This window comes from Sminthopsis crassicaudata, chromosome 5 (assembly GCF_048593235.1).
Source record: "Sminthopsis crassicaudata isolate SCR6 chromosome 5, ASM4859323v1, whole genome shotgun sequence".
In the NCBI taxonomy this organism is placed as follows: domain Eukaryota; kingdom Metazoa; phylum Chordata; class Mammalia; order Dasyuromorphia; family Dasyuridae; genus Sminthopsis; species Sminthopsis crassicaudata.
The window spans coordinates 57,479,730-57,499,106 of record NC_133621.1 but is presented as its reverse complement, the minus strand read 5'-3'; the positions used below and the strand labels follow the sequence as shown (position 1 = coordinate 57,499,106).

At 33.6% G+C, this 19,377-nt stretch overlaps 1 protein-coding gene across 3 annotated transcripts in view; it reads left to right on the top strand.

Annotated features, from left to right (window-relative positions):
• Window positions 1-19,377, top strand: part of NEBL (nebulette) — a 464,176-nt gene that overhangs the window by 248,008 nt on the left and 196,791 nt on the right. The window contains exons 2-5 of one of the 3 annotated variants that reach the window (XM_074266879.1): window positions 1,209-2,098; window positions 2,194-2,267; window positions 3,404-3,506; window positions 5,043-5,116. The exons of the other annotated variants lie outside the window; for them this stretch is intronic. The gene's annotated coding sequence lies outside the window, so the exon portion shown is untranslated. The remainder of the gene's footprint in view (window positions 1-1,208; window positions 2,099-2,193; window positions 2,268-3,403; window positions 3,507-5,042; window positions 5,117-19,377) is intronic. 3 annotated transcript variants of the gene reach the window in all.

Genomic DNA, 19,377 nt, shown 5'->3' with positions numbered 1-19,377 from the left:
TGGCTGTTTACATTATGGATATCTACAACACGGGACATCAGAATGATATGTTTTATATTTTTATGTTTCCAGACATTTCTTAGTGAGCATTAATTGTTATGGTTCAGAATCTGCTTATTTATTGTTTTCATCTTTATAAACATTTTTTCAGAAAATTTGGAAACACGACAATGAGGTTTTTTCCCCCCACTGTGATCAAGTGTGTAAAAATGCAGATAGCAGGGTCAGTATCCTGAAAAATCTAATGTTTGTAGCTATAGCCAGAATTTTGTATATTATAATTGCTTAGTTCCATACCCAAAGCAAGATGTCTCTTTTTCAGCAGATATTATATGTGTGATTGCTTTAAGCAACACATCTTGTATCATGAAGCTATTTTCAGCACAGTAAAAGGTTTATATTGAATAAGAAAACTGAGACTAACCATTTAGTAATATGGAAATGTTAATTCATCACTTATTAAAACAGGAAAAGGAAATGACTTTATTAACCAGTTTAGAGCTCTAAAACCAATGAAAATGGTGCTTTTAAGGAATTATTTATGAGAGAACTACTCAAAAAATACTTTGGTAACATTTTATTCTTATGTCCCTATTTGGTGAATCTCATTTAAAATAATGGTTGAATATTATGAACAAGCCTGTAAAAGTTTGCTCATTTTTCTGGCCAAATTAGTGATCCATTTTGTATTTCCTTCATTATACAAGACTTTATAAATGGTTTAGTCTCAATTTCAGAGAATATTTTCCTTTAATATACCTTTTATTTTCAGGTACTGGGATATTTAATAAGATCACCTGGGTTCTCACTTTCAATAGTGCAGATAACAATTTTACCACTTATCTTTTTCTTTTTTTTGGGGGGGAAGGGATATCTTTCCAAAAGAATTAAGGTCTTTGAGAATTAGAGAGGGAGAGCCACATTAGAGGTAAATAGTGGTGGGGCAACATGGATGTGTCTGATCAGGGAACACAGGCCTAATATTAATATTAATATTAATATTAATAGAAAGGTCCACCTGTCTGAGTTGAGTGCAGAGATCCTTAGTTTTCAGACTCTGATATAGCACTGTTTTCTTAAAATTTCAGTTCTTAACTACTGGGAAGGAGAAGGTTGAGAAGGAAAAGAAAACAATTCAGAAAAGTTAGTGAATTGCATTGAAAGTATTTGTGGGGTTTATTTTTTCTTTTCTTCTTTTTTGAAAAAAGAAAAAAAAAAGATGAAACTACAAAGTGAATATCCAGTCTTCTGACTTAGGGAAATCCAGGACAGGTTTGCTCTTTCTCAATTATACTCGAGCCTTTCATTCTTCCTAACATTGCATGCCTCTTCTTCCCACTAATCTTTTGATCATGATTTTCATCTCAGAAAAGGGAAGGAGTTCCAAGAGGATCTTGGCAGAGAAAACTGGGTATAGGGCAGAGAAGCAGATAAAAAGACTAGGGTTATTAGAATCAGTGAAGTGTGTTTGGTGTTATACCATCTGCCCTAGTAAATTAAAAAAGTTGGAAAAGAAGACTCAATAGGAAGAGTTTAAAGTGAGGTTTTCAAAGAAATAAATTGGAATTTCCCTTAAAACAGAAAGGGAGGGAATAAAAGTGGTGGAGAATCTATTGGGAGATTGTCAAAAAACCAAACTGCTTATTTTATTATTCTGCTTAAGGCTAGCCTGGTTAGATTCGTTATTTGAATAAAAATAGATATTTCTAAGGTCTTTTTCTTCCTATGACCAGAAGGATCTTAATTTCAAGGGGTTATGACTTTTACTTGTTAAAAAAATTCTCCAAATGTTAAAGATGCCTCCTTTCCCCCTCCTTTCCCTTTCTTCTTTTCCCCATCAATCAAAAATTTTTTTCCTTTAAAAACTAAAATAGAATCACCTACATATTCCAATCAAAGTTATATTCAGTGACATTTCTTTTCCTGACCACCTATAGTGAAACTGTATTAATTTATACAAGAATCATGCTACATACAACACTACATTTAGAAGTTTGCATCATCAATCAACTCTATTTCCCCAAAACTAAAATTTTCACCTCAGAAATGCATATGATGATTAATTTAAGGATGTCAATATGCAGTAGCTGATGGGAAGGTAAGCAAGCACTTTTTAAAAATTTCAAATTTAATTTAACTTTTGCACTTGATAAGAAAATAATTAGCTTTTTAAAATCCATTTTTTATCATTAGCAGGGATATAAAATTTTTATATCCTAGAGGCTCTTTGAAAATCCTTCTTCTAGTGGCCAGTAAACGTCTAACAGGTATGCATTTTCTTTCTTTATCTTATCCATGTCTGTTTCAGTACATTACCTTATAGTGAGTGCTTGAAAATGAGTTGAACTGATTTCTAAGGGAAAATAATTTTGCTGTCTCATTATTTTTAAAATATTGGTGGCTTTTGTAATCATGGGTATAACTCACATACATGTTGTGTGTGTTAGTAAATTAATTCAAAATTTAATTATATGATTTTTCTTCTTGGCATTGACTCCTAAAAAGAATAAATGCTGGTAAAATGTTTTGCTGAATAGTGAAACTTTTACTTATTTGTTTGTGCCAGTAACTTTGAGGGTATCTCCAGGTTACTCAAAGATGTATTTCATTACTTTTGTTTTCTTATTAAGAAAAGTTGGATAGATTAGCAGAGATTGTAAAATGATATTATTAATTTGAAGTGTTCTGGGCAATAATCTGAGACTAATTGACCAGGCAAGTACAGATTGGCTGTGGGGAGTTGCCTTATCAAATGTGTCCTATACTAAAGAAATCTCAGATCCAGAAGGGAAAAAAAAAAAAAGATGGCATTTCCATTTTCCCAAACTATTTAGTTTTAACTTAGGCATTCTGGTGTATTCATCTGATCTGTTATTTTAAACCACCTAGATTGGATTTTGTATTTTGTACAGAAGTTAGGAGAAATGGCCAGATCAAAAGGTGACCCTAATCATCATATTAGAAATGTTGGACATGCTGAGCTTACACATTTTAAGTATTTAAACATGTTTAAGGGTTTTTATGGCTTATTCATTACAGGAAGGATCATTAGAGTTCACAAGCTAGTCTGGGATGATATTAGGTGATCTGATAAATTAATGTCATAATGACAAATTCTAGATATTTTATATGTCATGACATGATAGGCACTGGAATTTTTAAAAATAATGTTATATTTTATATACTTTTAAATGCATTCATCTAGAATTTAAGATCACTTAACAATGAATACACACTTGGAAACATCAGATTTTGTCTGTAATGAATTATTTTAGTGATTTGAATCCTGGACTTTCTTTGGGTGTTGGCAATGATACTATATTGAACATGGAATAGCTTAGTAAAGATTGAAATTTTAAATTCTTGTTCTGACTACTTTGTTCTGTTATTATTATTACTGCAGGAAGAATAAAGAGCTGGAGGAGATGTAATATTTCAAGTCAAGTGGCTGGCTTGGATATAAAGGAAAGGAACCCAACTGCTACAATGGAGATTTAAAGCTTCAGGTAGCATTGCAGAAGAAGCTTAGATTTGATTCATATATATTAATATTAGAACTATCGGACTAAGCTCTTAAGATACCCAGCATTTGACTTGGAGGACCAGTAATGTAAGAAACACAGGAATTCGTTTTTGCATTTAACTGAAGATTACTTTTAATAAATTTACTTTTTCCCCCCACTAAAGGTAAAGTACATGAGGTCCATTATGGTTCTTGTATGGCCAATGCTGACTCAGAAGTTCTGAATTCTGCCTGTTTCTAACAACTTTGCACTGAGAAGAATAATTATTTTTCTCTTACATTAATAACCAATTATTGATTAGGACCAAGCTTTCCCCCTTTTCTCTTTCTTCATTCAGAAATCAGCCACTATGGGTTATTTGGGCAGCCTTTGCAATGCAGGGCTGATAATGAGAGGAAAAATTCAGATCTGTTTAAAAGGTAAAGAAATTTTTTTGTTGATGAATTGAGAGATTCTAGTCCATTATGTTTTATTTAGGGTTTGAGAAAATGTGGATTCTCCCTTTTGTTTAGAATTTAGATTACCCTAGATGGAGTGATATGAATATAGATAAGTCTCTTTGACCAAGACTGAATGATCAGTTAAATGCCCCAGACCTGCATCTCTCATTATAACATTCATTCTTTCGTTAATTGTTAACCAATCAGAGTTGATTGCCATCCTGAAGAACACCCACTTTTCCAAGGGTATATAAGTGTAAAGCGGGCTCTGTGAGGATCTATATCCATATCCATATCTATATCTATATCTATATCTATATCTATATCTATATCTATCTATAATTTTTTTTTGCATTTTAGAGTACCACTGATTCCTTTTGTTAATTACATGCCAGCATAATTGATAAAATAATTAATTACCTAGAAATTATGTTTCTCAAACTTTTTGATAAGTCACTACACATTTCCTACCATTCCCATGCCTATACTACTATTATTTATTTTTGTAAGTATCCTAGGGTTTGAGGACTTGTTTGAGAATTATGTGAGTATCAATTTACTTGAAAACATTTTCTTTATTTAGCAAAAAAGTCTCTTTGGGGAATTTTATTCTAAAAGTACACTGCAAAAACAAATGAGGAAAATGAAAAAAGGAAAAGGGGTTCTTGCTTTTAGTGTTTTAAAGTATTTTAACTGTCATTGGACATTCTTTACTTTTTTTTTTTTTTGACAATTTGGAAGACATATGAAAATGGCTCATTCAAATTTCAGCCATTTAATGTCTCTATGTCTACAGCATCAAGCCTGTCTGTAGTAGGCCCACATAACTGAGCTGTTTCCATAGTTACTCATTTGAGTGACAGGATAGTCTTTGGAACATTATTGGCACACTTTGTTCTGCCTGTTTACTAACTATATCACAAACTGTATTCTCAAGTAGCTGAAACAGATCCGAGATAAACTTGTCTCCTGAAAGGTAACATTAAACTCAGGGGGAACCCTTGCAAACTTTGTTTTGACAATAGAACCCAGAAGATAAATATTCCATGTTTTGTTTTTTTTTTCTCATTTCATCTAGGGGAAAGAGTAAAATCACGTGAAAAGCAATAAAAAAGATGGCCAAATGATTTATTTCATGGAAAGCATTATCTGGTAAGTATATTTGTTACTGTATCTGTGCTTATGCATATGTCGTCAGGAGAACACTGGGGGTTGTGCATGCAAAAAGCATTGACTTTAAGGAGAAATCTCGGTAAAATGATAATAGTAATAATAATATTAACTAATATTTATCAGTCCTTAAAGTTCACAAAATACTTTACATATGTTAACTCATTTGGTCTGTACCATAATCTTATTGGGGATATACCATTATTGTCCTCATTATACCTGAGACTAAGAGAATTTAAATGACTCAGCCAGCACTTCAACCCTTAAGTGTGTTAAGCAGAATTCTGACTCAGTTATTCCTGAATTCAAGTTTTGTTTAGTTAAGTACCTGGCCAACATCACCCTCTCATGAAGGTTCCAGTCATGCTCATTTCATGCCCAGATCAGTTTATTGTGTGAACTATTCCACTTCTTCACCTTGATCACTTATGAGACTTCCCTCCCTTTCCCTCCAATTTTTGGTTCCCCTTTAAGATTTTTATTAGAATGTTAACTCCTATTAGAATACAGATTATATTATGGAATATTAGGATATAGATTAGAATATAAATTAAATGAGATTGGGGCCATATTGTTTTCTTGTATTTGTAACCTCAGCAGTTAGGAAAATGACTTAAGCATAGTAATTATTTAATAAATATTTTCTCTTTGTCCCCATTCCCCTTCCATCTCCTTTCTCCTTCTTTCCCCTCTCTCCCTTGATTTCCATTCTCCCTCTTTCTTCTCCTATGATCACCCACCCCAGTCATTTTCCTCTGTTCTGTCTTTCTTCTGTCTCTCCCTTCCCTCCTCTCTTAACTCATCTTCCTCTCTCTCCCCCCTTTTCTCTCTGCTTCTAGTATGTCATATTGGGCCATAGCAATCATGTCTTTTCTTTTCACAACTAAAAACTGTACATATTCCTTGACAAAATCTTTCCTATTTAAAAACAAACTCATTCTCATGTTGACACTGATCCCTTTCATAAGAAATAATTATATTCTCAAAAGTTTTTTTAAATGTTCTCCACCAGAATTATAGTTGAAGAAAATTCTTAGGGTGTCTGAGAAAATGGAAATGAAAAAATTTTTTATTTCTTATGACAAATTGATAGGTTATTGATGATTAAAGCAGCCCCCTCAGCAATGTTATTTATCACTGAAATCTGAGAATGTAGCATAAGTTAATCATTTACAAATTAGTTGGCTTAAATAGACAGACATTACAGATCTAGTTTTCTGTGATTTATTGTGAATCATCTTCAGAAATATAAGATCGTTGATGCTAGGCATTGCCTAGTGATTGAAAGCCTATGCCCATGATCTATTAAAACATTTGACTCAAAGTCGGGTTAGATATTGAGGGTAGGCATGATGGTGGGAGTGATTATCTAGTGATTCCAAGTCTTTGTTTATAATTTAAATAAATCATTTTGACAGAGACTGACTGTAACCATGTTCAAGATGCTGACAGTGTGAAATTGAGTTGTATGGTGGACATGAGACAAGCAGTCAAGAGAAATCCCTAAAGGCATAAATTTGTTATGTAATTGGGTCAACTCATGCATGAGAAATGCATGCTAATTGTAAATTGGTGGCAAAATTATAGTGTATCAGGCAATTAGGTCTTATATTAACCCAAACAATTGACAGAGTGACATTTTTTTCTTCCTTTTTATGTATAGCAAACATGAGGGTATTTAGAAATATGAGATGGGTGAAAAGTAAGAAGTCATTGGAGGTTAACATGGAGGTAAGGTTAATATCACTCAAAAACATAAATATCTTACTACTATTTGGATATTTTGTGTGAAAGCCTTTAATTTCGAAGAGAGTCTTATTATATACAAGTGGATATGGGTATCTATATGTGTGTGTATGTGTATGGAATTGAAAATTGATTTTTAAATCTATTTTGTTATATTTAAATTAGCAGAGCAGACTAGAAGTGCCTAAATTCTTACTCTTATAAGTTCACTTGGGTAACCTCAGATAGTCATTTAGGGTTCTACTCTTGGGGTTCCATACAGTTCTGTTCTTGTGATTCATAACTCTACTCTTACATTGTGACATGTACCTCTACCCATCATCCACTTTCCAGAGAAAATTGATTAACCTAAAGGTCAATTTCATTAATTTAAAACTGGTGTAGCAACTGCCATCACCAGAGAATTGATCTTAGCTCTCAGTGACATAGAGGGGGAGGAACTGAAATGTCTCTTAGATATACCTCCTCATTAAAATTAGCCAATCAGAAGATGACACACCTCTGTTGCTCAAGATTTTTCTCTCTCATCTTGTATATCACAAGAAAGGATCTTGTCATTTCTAACTTGAGGTCATTGGTCATTGAGAGATCATTGACCCCATTTCTTGGCAATTGCTAGTTCTGCTAATATGCTAAATGGATCATGCTCAGAGTTTTGTCCCTCAGAATTTATCTCACAGCATGTATGTATGTGTGCACATATATATGTATATACACATATTCACATTCAAACATGCACATGTGCATACACATATATAAATTATACATGCAAATATAAATGCACACAAATATATGTTTATGCGTATTGCCAGAATGGTCAGAACTAGTTAGCTATTGAAGCTAGAATTTGAGCTTCAGTGATTATGTCACATAAATGAAAACTTTCTTCAGTTTGTGTACCTTATTTTTGTCATATCCAGAAAGTACAAGAATAGTGACCAAAGAAGAGGACAGATTATTCAGTAAAACTTGTCCCTATAGCAAAATGAAGAAATCTGAAATATTTTCAGCTTTTGTTATCTTTGTGTATTAAGAGCAAGTGGCAATAGAAGACTATAACACAACAAATATACAAATATTTTATTAAAAATATCAAATCTCTCTCTCTCTCTCTCTCTCTCTCTCTCTTTCTCTCTCTCTCTCTCTCTCTCTCTCTATATATATATATATGTATATATATTTAGAGGCTGGGGTTAAGTGACTTGCCCAGGGTCACACAGCTAGAAAGTATTAAGTGTCTGAGATCAGATTTGAACTCAGGTCCTCCTAAATTCAAGGCTGGTGCTCTATCCACTGCACCACCTAGCTGCCCCCATATCTATATTTTTACTTTTAAAAGTGCTGTCAAATAGACTATCAATCAATTATCATTTTTAAAGCTTCTACTATGTGCCAGGCAAGGGCTCTCACTAATTTTTTCATTATCTCAAAAAATGTTACCGAGGAATTGTATGAAGAAATAACCACATGTATTGACTCTTTCCAAACACAAGATTTAGTCTCATATTTGTTTTTATTTAATTTTTTTTTCAGGAAGAGTCTAATGCTACTTGAACATAACAAATAAGAGAGTTGTTTTTTGTGAAAATACTATTTCTCACTTTGGAGGTATGAGAAAGCATCACCTTCACCTTTTAAAATAATAAATAAATGAATAATATGTAAATATTCAGATGCTCTCAATTCTTATCTCCTCATTTACTTCTAGCACATAAAGAGGTGGCCTTTTTCCTTGCCAAGAAAAACTCCTCTACATAAACAAATATTTCATTCTGTCTTCTCCAAAAGATTTCCCCCTCTCTATTATCTCTATTCTCACTAACCTTCACTCTACCTATGGACTGCTTCCTTACCATCTACAAATACAGCCATTTCATTTCTACCTCAAAACCCCCCCACTTCATCTGTCCATCCCCAGTAGCTATCATTTCTTATCTTTTCTTCCTTTCATGGCTCTGCTTATAGAGAAGGCTTACAACAGTGGTCATTTCTATTTTTTTCCTCTCCTTCTACTTTTTGTGGTTTGATTTTTCATTCTACTGAAATTGCTCTCCCCAAAGTTCCCAAGGATGTTTTATCTGTGAAAGCCAATGGTTTTATCTCAGTCCACATCCTTCTTGACTTCTCTGATCACCATTTTCTTTTTATATTCTCTTAGTATGCCTATCTGTTAATTTTTTCCTTCTCAATTTCTCTCACTAGATTTGCATCCAGCTCACATCCTTTTGGGTTTTGCCCAACTCACTGTCTTTGACCATTCTTTTCTTCTTTCTCTTTACTCTTTCACTTGATGATCACATTAACTCTGATGGATTTCATTATCATTTTGGTGCAGAGAATTCTCAGATCTATTTGTTTTGGCCCTAACCTCTCTTCTGACCTCCATCTTGTATCTTCAGTTGCCTATTGGTCATTTTGAACCGGATGTTTTGTAGACATCTGAAATTCAGCATATTCATAAAATTGAATTGATTATATTTCTCCTCAAGTCCTTCCCTATTCCTAATTCCTGTATTATTTTTGAGGTACATTATATTCCCTGTTATCTAGACTTGCAATCTCAATCTATATCTAATCAGCTACTAATATCTAGTGATTTTAACTTCATAATATCTCTTATATAAGCCTACTTTTTTCTTCTAAGACATTGCCACCATCCTAATTGAGATCTTAACCATTTTATGCCTGGATTATTGCAAATGACTGTTGGTTAGTCTCTGTGTTCTATATCTCCCCTCTCCAGTCCAATCCATCTTCCACTTAGTTGTGAAATCGATCTTTCTAAAAGCCCAGGTCTGATTGTGTAATACCACCTTGCCCCTCTCCCACACTACTCCACTGACTTTCAGTGAATTTTATTGGCTTCCTGTTACCTCCCTTATTAGATTATGGACTCCTTGAAACCTGCATCTTTTCTCCCCTTTTATTTGAATTCAAATTCAAATTTGTATTATTTGAATGCTTTATAGTAGACTCTCAACAAATTTTTGTTGACTTGAACCTGATACTCGTCATCAGACTAATTTGCGATGTTTCCTGAGTACACTTTGCACATTAAGTCATTTGTTTATTAAGTCATTATTGGATCCAGCCCTTCTTTATTTAATTTTCTTCAATGATATTTCCCCCTCATGTAGCACATTGGATATTGAGATGTGGGACTTAGGTTGATAATTAATAGTTTCTTGTCTGTTAAATATAATCATTTCTTTGTAATATGTTGTTGCTCATTGCTCACTATGGCCCATGCCTTCTCAGTCTGTACTTTAAGAAAGTATTCATAACACACAGATGGGAGATTTTTCAATAGCAATCTGCTTTTTTTCACTTCTTAATTTTGAACCTTATTTTCCAACCTATTTTCCTACTGTTCCTTAGTCCTAAGTTCATGTTCAAGTTGAGCAGTCTTCATAGAATTTCTTTATCTTTTGTAGCAGATGTTAGAACATTAGTTTCAATTATCTTCATTATGAATCCATTCCTATGCTTATCACAAGTACTACAAGTCAAGATGACCACGTATTCCATGGAATGAATTTTTTTATTGCTTTCATAAGGAGTGGTGTTGGTACCTAATAAAACCAATCTGACTGACTCCTTAAATAGCCTCTCAGAAAAGAACTCATGAATCATCTTTCCATTTACTTATAATTTAAAAAAATCTAAAAAAAAACCTCCTCAGGTTTATTTATAACAAGAATATTTATGTGGATATAGTTTGTTTTCACTCCAAATAAATGATATTGTTGTTATTTCTCATATTTAGAACAAAGACAGGTAAGTTCAATTTTTAATGTTCTAAAAACCATGTGTTCTTAAGAAACTCTGCTCCCTTTTCCATGTCCCAGTTAAATTTTACAGCTCAGAATATACACTTCTCTCTTGTGTATAAGACAAATTTGTCCTGCACAGATGTGACAGATAGATGGGGGAGAGAAGTGATGATAAAAATGGAGAATTCCTATGTCTGTAGAAAAAAGGAACAATTATTATATCTGTAGACAATGAAAAACATTTCTGTTGTCAGTGTCCTATTATTCCTTAAGGTAAATTTGAGTCTTATTTATGCTAATAATAACTTTGCAGTTTAGCTTTATTAAATATAGTTAGGAATGTATTTAGCTTTTCTGGATGTCTAACTATGAATAAAGTAACTAACTGCTTCATTGAATTATAATTTCATTTCAGGTTATAGCATCACTGCATTTTAAATTGGTGTATAATATGATTTTATTACATTTTAGGTAGGCAAAATTACAATTTAGTCTAATTTTTAGTTGGCTTAAGGTGACTATGAGTGGGGTAATTATTGAAGAATAAGATTTTTTTTAAGTGGAAAAGCTTGATTAAGAAATGACTAATAATCTCAATAAAGTTTTCAGGTTCATGAAAATTAAATGATTTGAAAGTTGGTAGTAAAGATTCTTTTCATTCTTGAATTTTTCTTTTTTACTCTTTAAAGGTATTTTTTTTTTCTAATTTGCATTTTCTTCTATCATTTTCCAAAATGAATTATATGCTATTAAAATTTCTTTTTCTTTATTTTCTACATGTGCTTTATTTTTACGGCTTTCTTTTACCTAACAGTTGCCTAGGCAGCATTTGAGACATTGTGTTTCTTGTGACAGAAGAAAATGTCACGCTGCTGCTTCCTTACAGAAGCATTTTTAAAAAGTCTTAACTCTTACTTCTCAAAGAACGATGTCATTCCTATAATGCCCTTAGACTTTACTTGGCCTTGATGACGGGGAGATATAATCTGTTCCTGCCTGCTCAGATTTATGTTGGATTTCCTTCTGTGACTATATTATAAATTGTGACCAAGCTAACTCACAATTTATTTGGAACAATTTAACTTCTTAATCTCCTCATTCTTTGAAGAGACAAAAGGTATAGAGTTTGCCTGTGTCTCTAGAAAATCTGAAAAAGAGATAAGAGAATGAGATTTCCCATTTCAATTAACAGCATTAGAATGCAAGTAAGGGACATTAAAAACTCATTTATTCTTTCTAACAGTTGAATTATAACATAGGCAAAAAAATTACTTTGCAGAACTTAGGACAATTTATAGATTTATTTTGATGCCTGTAAAAGCTCATGTGTATCTTCGATATTAATAGATATTGCCCATATTACCTTCTGTTAACATTTTTGCTCCAGGTTTAATGAGTAATTTAACATATATTTCACATCTATTTATTGAGCATCTACTATATACACTACCTTGTGAGGGTTCAAAAGAAGCTTAAAACACAGTTCTTGTTCTTTGGGAACATTAAGGTGACATTATCAATAAATAGTGGAGAAGAGGAACTTATTTTAGGGGAAAGTAAATCAAGTATTGTGCACATTGAGAGTAAAGACTAAGTGGGACATCCAGGTGAAAATATATTCTGCATAATTGGAAATATGAGTTTGGAGTTTAGAGAGAGGTCAGGTATAGCTAAAGAGACTTGGGAGTTATATGTGTTGGAGTGATAGGTAAAATTGTAGAAGAGAGTGATATTGCTAAGGGAAAGAATAGAAAGACAGAGCAGGGACAAGGGTAAAGTTGTAGAGAAGATTAATGGTAAGAGGTAGAGAAGAAAACCAAGAGAACTCAGAAAAAGAAATAGAGAAATGATCAGAAAGAGGAGTGAATAATCAGGAAAATGTAACTAGTCAAAAGAAGTGAGTGAATGGTGAGAAAATTACAAGATGAGTTGGTGGGTTTTTCCTCCTTGGAGGTCTTTAAACAGAGGCTGGACAACCAGTCATGTATATTATAGTCAGAATTCCTTTTGGGAATGAGATAGACTGAGGCCTTTTTCCAGGTCTTAAATCTGAATTCCTTCAGCATAGTACTACATTTTAAAAATACTATGTTAGGATGACTTAATCTTATTACATTAATTCTCTCTGCCTATGTCTCTCCTTCCCTCCCTCTTTTTCTCCCTCTCTTTTCCTTTTCCCTCTTCCCCCCTGCTCTCATACTTCCTTTCCTTCCTTCCCTCTCCTATTGAATCAGTATATTAAGTTCTTGTAAAATACCAACACATTGCTGTGCTCTGGGGATAAAATTACAGAAATTAAAATCTTTCCAAAGGCTTCCATTCTAATAGGAAGAGATAACATCAACAAGACATGTTGGCCAGAGTAGGGCACTTTGGTTCAGAAATGTCTAGGGATGGTAAGTGGGGTTGAAGGGACTAGATTTCTAGGAGCAGAGACCAAGTTGTTTTGATCATTAAGAACAATGATATCAGTTGTTTAAAACAGTTTACTGTTTAAAACACTTGCATGGAGTATACGTGGAAGCAAGGATTCTGTTGAAAAGATGTCCAGGAAATTGAATATAAAATGAAGCATAATTATGGCTTCCCTGACATAGTGGAATAGCCAAGGTATTCACCAATCTGTAGGTAAAAGTCTTAAAACCTTCAGGAGATGGTCCAAGTGGCAAGGTACCTGGGGAGAAGATGGCCAGGGAGTAGAAAGTAGAGAGACAGATGCTAAAAGGGAATACAGGTACAAGGTGACAGCTTGTACAATGGAATATTATTGTTTGAATCACAGCAAACAGGCCATTTTTTTGGAGGGGGGACTGGACCCTGGAATCTGTTAAGGAGAATGATGTACAGTATATCTGGGAAGTCCATCTATGTTGATTGTAAAGGATTTGTATTTTACTTATGTTATTATCTATGTTTATGGGTTTGTTGTTCAGTCATGTCTGACTCTTGGTGACCCCAGTTGATTTTCTTGACAAAGACAATGGCCTGGTTTGCCATTTCCTTCTTCAGTTCATTTTACAGACGAAGAAATTGAGGTAAACAAGAGTTAAATGACTTGTCTAGGTCACACAATAAGAATTTGAACTCAGGAAGATCAGTTTTTCTGACTCCATATTTCTTGTATGATGGGGCTGCATAACTGCCCTTATGTTTATTGGTGACTCATAGTCTCCTGATTGGGACCTCGGGTCAAATTCATCTTTAGATAATTCCTAGCTGTGGACCTTGGACAAATTCTTTTATCCCTTTCTGCCTCAGTTTCCTTGCCTGCAAAATGGACATAGCAACTACCTTCTAGGGTGGTTGTAAGGACAGAATGAAATATTTGTAAAATTCTTTGCAAACTTTAAAGCTCTACATAAATGTTAGTTATTATTATTTTTGCTATTACTGTTATTGAAAGAAGGGAAATTCTGAAGATCTGACATAATTAAACTTGAATTTTGGGAATATTATTTTGATACCTCTGTAGAGGATGGATTAGAAAAGGAAGGAGTTTGAAGCAAGGAGACCAATTAGCAGACCATTGGCAACCATCCAGACCTGCAGCACTTGTCTATTTTGGTTGATAAGAGGATCTCAAACATTCATAAAATGTGTGATTTTTTCCCCATATGTATATGTACACATACAAATACACATGCATACACACACACACACATCTGGCATTTTGAGTAGAGGATCAGGAAAAAGGAAACCATAGAGATCTGTCAACTCCTTAAGTTTTTACTTTCAGTATTTTGGCCCTATCTATGCTGAAGAACTCACTGTTGAGACTTCTACCTTAGCATTTTGGGTTTTTTTTTTTCTGCCAAATACTGTTCTTTTTGCAGGATTAAATAGCCAAATCAGTGCTGCCTGCATCTTGATCCTGCTGAGAATATTGAGACCCCATACAGGTTATGATACAGATTAGCTAGTGAGATCTCTGTTGGAGAAATAAAGTGAGTTTTTCTAAATGAATTTAACAACTGCTGAGAGCCTTTTTGTAGCTTTGTGCCTGAATGTGGGCTCTAATAGCAAACTGTTGATTTTCTCCATGTTCTTTTAGAAGTTGCTGTGGTGAATCCCTGTTGATTTATGAAAGCACTTCATAATTTTATTTTATTTTTTACTTTCCCACTTTAACCAGATAAGACAGTGATTGATCATTTTCATTAGCTAAGTAATTTGAAGCGTTATTCATTTTCGAGTTGATGTAATGATGAGAGGGGAGAGTAGGTTCATTTTTATTTGTACTCATAAAAATGATGTGGAGGGCATTCAGTGTCAGTTTTGTTTGGGTAAATGAACCACATCAGTAGGTAATATGAAATGCACCAGTGGGCACGAGGGACTGATCAGTCTTTTAAACCACTGATCAAAAGGTGAGTCTAGATAAGAAACTGAATGGATGATCTTAAGTTTTCTTTGCTTCTCTCTTTTACTCATATGATTTCATCTTTCCATGTTGTCCCTTTCACTTGGCTCTTGGTGATGCTTTGGTTTCATTCATGTGGCTTTTTCTATCCTAAGATTGTGTATTTTTGGTAAATATTAAGGGATACTGCCCTTGTTATTTCACATAGCCCTTTAACAATAAATAGAACATTAATTTTAAAAATAAGAAGGGGAAAACTGTGATTCCTTTGTCAGGTTTGTTGCTGTGAGTTCTCTAAAGGTTTCCAAATAAAGTTATACTTGTGGTGAGCCAAGGAACATAGAAAGCTGGACACATGTTAATATGTGACAGAGAGCAATTGGGACTTTTTCCTGTTCCCATATTGTATCCTACAAGCTACAGTTACTCTTTGGAACTCATAGTGTTAGATAAATAACTCTTGACTTAAAAAAAACAAAACCTCTTTCTCTCTTTCCTCTGAGCCCATGATTGTTGTGTACCATGAGAGCTTGTCTGATAATATATCACCAACACTCTTTTCAATATACCTTTCTGTAATCTTACAGCTGACTGCCAATAAAGCTCCCTGCTGGAATAGAACTAAATTATAGAACAGATGGGAGATTATTTAGAATTGTATCTTATATTTCTTTGTATCCCCTACAGTGCCTTGCCCATAGTAGGCTCCCAATAAATATTTGCTGAATGACTCTTCATACAGTTTAAGTGAAATACTAATGATAACAATGCCTTATATTTGGATAGCATTTTAGAATTTTCCAAATGTATTCTCCTCCTTTAGTTTACTTGATCCTAATAATAACCCCAAATGATTGGGGAAAACCACATTATTACAAAACTGGGTAGTTAAGCCTTGTTAGTTCTTCAGTAACTACCAACTCAACATGCTTACTTTGGTAACTTTTTTTTTAAACACTGAACTAATTTCACTTAATTAGCTACTTCCTCTAATGATATAAGTTTTGTCACATCTTTGCCTGCTTTGGTCTATCTTTGTATCATCATTACTTAGCTCAGTTCCTGGCATGTAACAATGAAAAATGCTTGTTGATTGAGTGTTAACTGATTCTTGTTGATGTCCTCCCATAAATTTCCCAAGCTTTCCACCCAACACATTGGGATTTTCTTTTTGGATCTTTATATGTGTGGTTAATGACAATAGAGCATATGGGCTTTCCATCAGTTATTCATCACCCTCATCACATCATCAGCAAATCTTTTTCCTACCCATGTTTCTACAGTGTTTCTCCTATATAATTTTTTATTGCTATATAGATTTCAGCCTACTTCCGCCCACCAGTATACCTTTCTACTGCTCTGTGCATGACCTCATCTTGAATTCTTCAGGGAGTATGGTACTCAATGACTCACAATCATATTGTATCACCAGAAAAATAGTGATGTTAAAAAAGATAGGCCTTTGTTTCATGGAAAATCTCAGAGTCATTAAAAGTAGTGATGAGTTTTCTAAAAGTAATATAGCCTACTCTCTGTTTAATTCTGGATTTTATGAGAAACCACAAACTCAAGCAAATAAAAGTTTTTGTGTGTGTGTTCCAAAGGGATATATATGATGGGGATAAATAGGTATCACCATAGAACCAGTGGCCTCTTTCAAGAATGATAGGTAACATCAAGGACTATGTAGATTGTTCATGGAATAAGAGAGCTGAAGGGTGGATATTCGGTATAATCCTGGCATCCATAAAATTAAAAAAAAAAACAAAACTAAAAAAACCCCATCTAGTATAGTGGGTTCATCCATTCTGGAGAATTTTATCTTAATATTTTTGAAATTTCTTTTGGAAATGTCAAAACCTTAGTAGTAATGATGGGTTTTTAAAAGGGGGAATAGGATTTTATCTTCAAAGAGCTACTTTGTACTTTACTTTTGATTTGTGTGAAATGGATACAGCATTTGTCTTTGTGCTTTTCTTCAGGGAAGACATGGACAAGTATCTTCCAGGATAAGAAAGTGTGGAGGAATTGTGAACCAGTGGAATTCACCCATATCTGTGGAATAATAACTGTGTTTCATTAGAATGATCCTATGAGTTATATAGCATGATTATGATGACATATACCATATACTTGTTAGAGATGAGGTCATTTCAGTACAGATAAGTGACTCGCATTTAGTTAAGACGGCTAGTGATAAACTAGCAGTAGATGAAAGGTCACTTGATCTTTAGTCTAGTCGTTCATCCATTACTTAATTACTATTCATTCTTTCAGGCATATCGATGCTGCCATATTGTGCAATCATTCAGGAGTAGCTCCTCATGTTATTGCCAGTATCCTTCCTGATATATTCCAAAATAATAGGCAATTTTTAATTTTCTCAAGACCAAAGCATTTTAGCAAAAGCTTTCTAAATGTGGGACTATAATTCTTGCAATTCAGTTATCTCTTCCATGCCAGAGAATGAATTCTTTACTACAAGGAGGACACTGAGATACCTTCTTTCATAGAAAGTGAATTTTGGTGAAGAAATTCCATTCTGCATTAGATCTGCTTTTGAATCTTTGAAAAGAAGAATGTTTGAAAAGAATAGGCTTCAATTTCAAATTTAGTGAATGGTTTTTACCATTCAAATTAATTCAATTTTAGTATGTGTGCCACTGAAGTACATACAGTAAAGATTTTATTTTATTTTATTTTTGTCAAAGACATTATAATAGGTGCTAGGAATACAAAGATTAAAAAAATACATTTCCTTCTTTTAAGGAACTTATCTTCTATTGGGAGCAGGATACAACTTACAACATAAGTCACTGCAAAATGTTTATAATTTCAAGAATGAGATGGTGCTGACACCATACACAACTTTTTGTAGTAAGTAGAGAGTCCCTGAGTGATAATTTGAGAAGACTAAAGTACTGGGAAAGCTTTCTACATGGGGTATTTGAAGATTAATCACCCAAATTAGCAGGATAAAAGACTTTATATATACATACATACACACACATATATATATATATATATATATATATATATATATATATATATATATATATATATATATATAATTTGAGGAAATTTTGAAATGTCACCAGACCTAGCCCATATTCATCATTCTAGGCCTGACAGAAGTAAAGAATTAAAAAATAAGATTTGGAAAGTTAGTGGGACATTTCAGGGGAGTCTCAGCTTTTAAAATGAAGAAAGATATATGTAAAGACAGCATTGGCATAAGCCTCATGGTAACTGATCTCTTAGCCACATATATAGGAACTATCTCTCTTGTTAGTGCCAGATAATAGATAGTTCAGTTAAATTTTATTTAAGGATGCAGTGAATTTTCTTCAGGATCTTAAATTGTTCACAGCCACAAAGACCCATTCAATCTTTTTTTAAGCATCAGTATTCTTCTGGTGATACTGTATGACTGGAAAATTGGAATATCATAGTCTTAGAAGAATGGAAATTCTTTTTGTAGTGGCTAGAAATTGGAAAATGAATGGATGCCCATCAATTGGAGAATGGTTGGGTAAATTATGGTATATGAAGGTTATGGAATATTATTGTTCTGTAAGAAATGACCAACAGGAGGAATACAGAGAGGCTTGGAGAGACTTACATCAACTGATGCTGAGTGAAATGAGCAGAACCAGGAGACCATTATACACTTCGACAATGATACTGTATGAGGATATATTCTGATGGAAGTAGATATCTTCAACATAGAGAAGAGCTGATCCAATTCCAATTGATCAATGATGGACAGAATCAGCTACACCCAGAGAAGGAACACTGGGAAATGAGTGTAAACTGTTAGCATTTTTTGTTTTTCTCCCTTGGTTATTTTTACCTTCTGAATCCAATTCTTCCTTTGCGACAACAACAACAACAACAAAATTATATTATAACATATTTAATATGTATGGGAAAGCCTGCCATCTAGGGGAGGGGGTGGAGGGAAGGAGGGGAAAATTCAGAACAGAAGGGAGTACAAGGGATAATGTCTAAAATTACCTATGCATATGTACTTTCAAAAATGTTATAATTATAAAATTAATTAAAAAAAAGAATGGAAATTGTCACTCTTCCTCAAAATGGCACTAGATAAATACTTGACACCTGTAAGAGGACTACCAGTTGTTTTATTGTTGGGTGTTTTTGATCAAGGATAAATTTTATTTGATTTCTTTTGTTTTCATATTAACTTAAATTTCCTCTTACATCAATCACCCTTTCCTCTCTCCCATGAGGTCATTCCTTTTGAGTCAATCCTTCTAACAAAGGATTAAAAAAACTTGTTATAGAGAACCTGGGGAAAATTTTGAAATGTCAATATGCCTAGGCTGTATCCACCATAGATT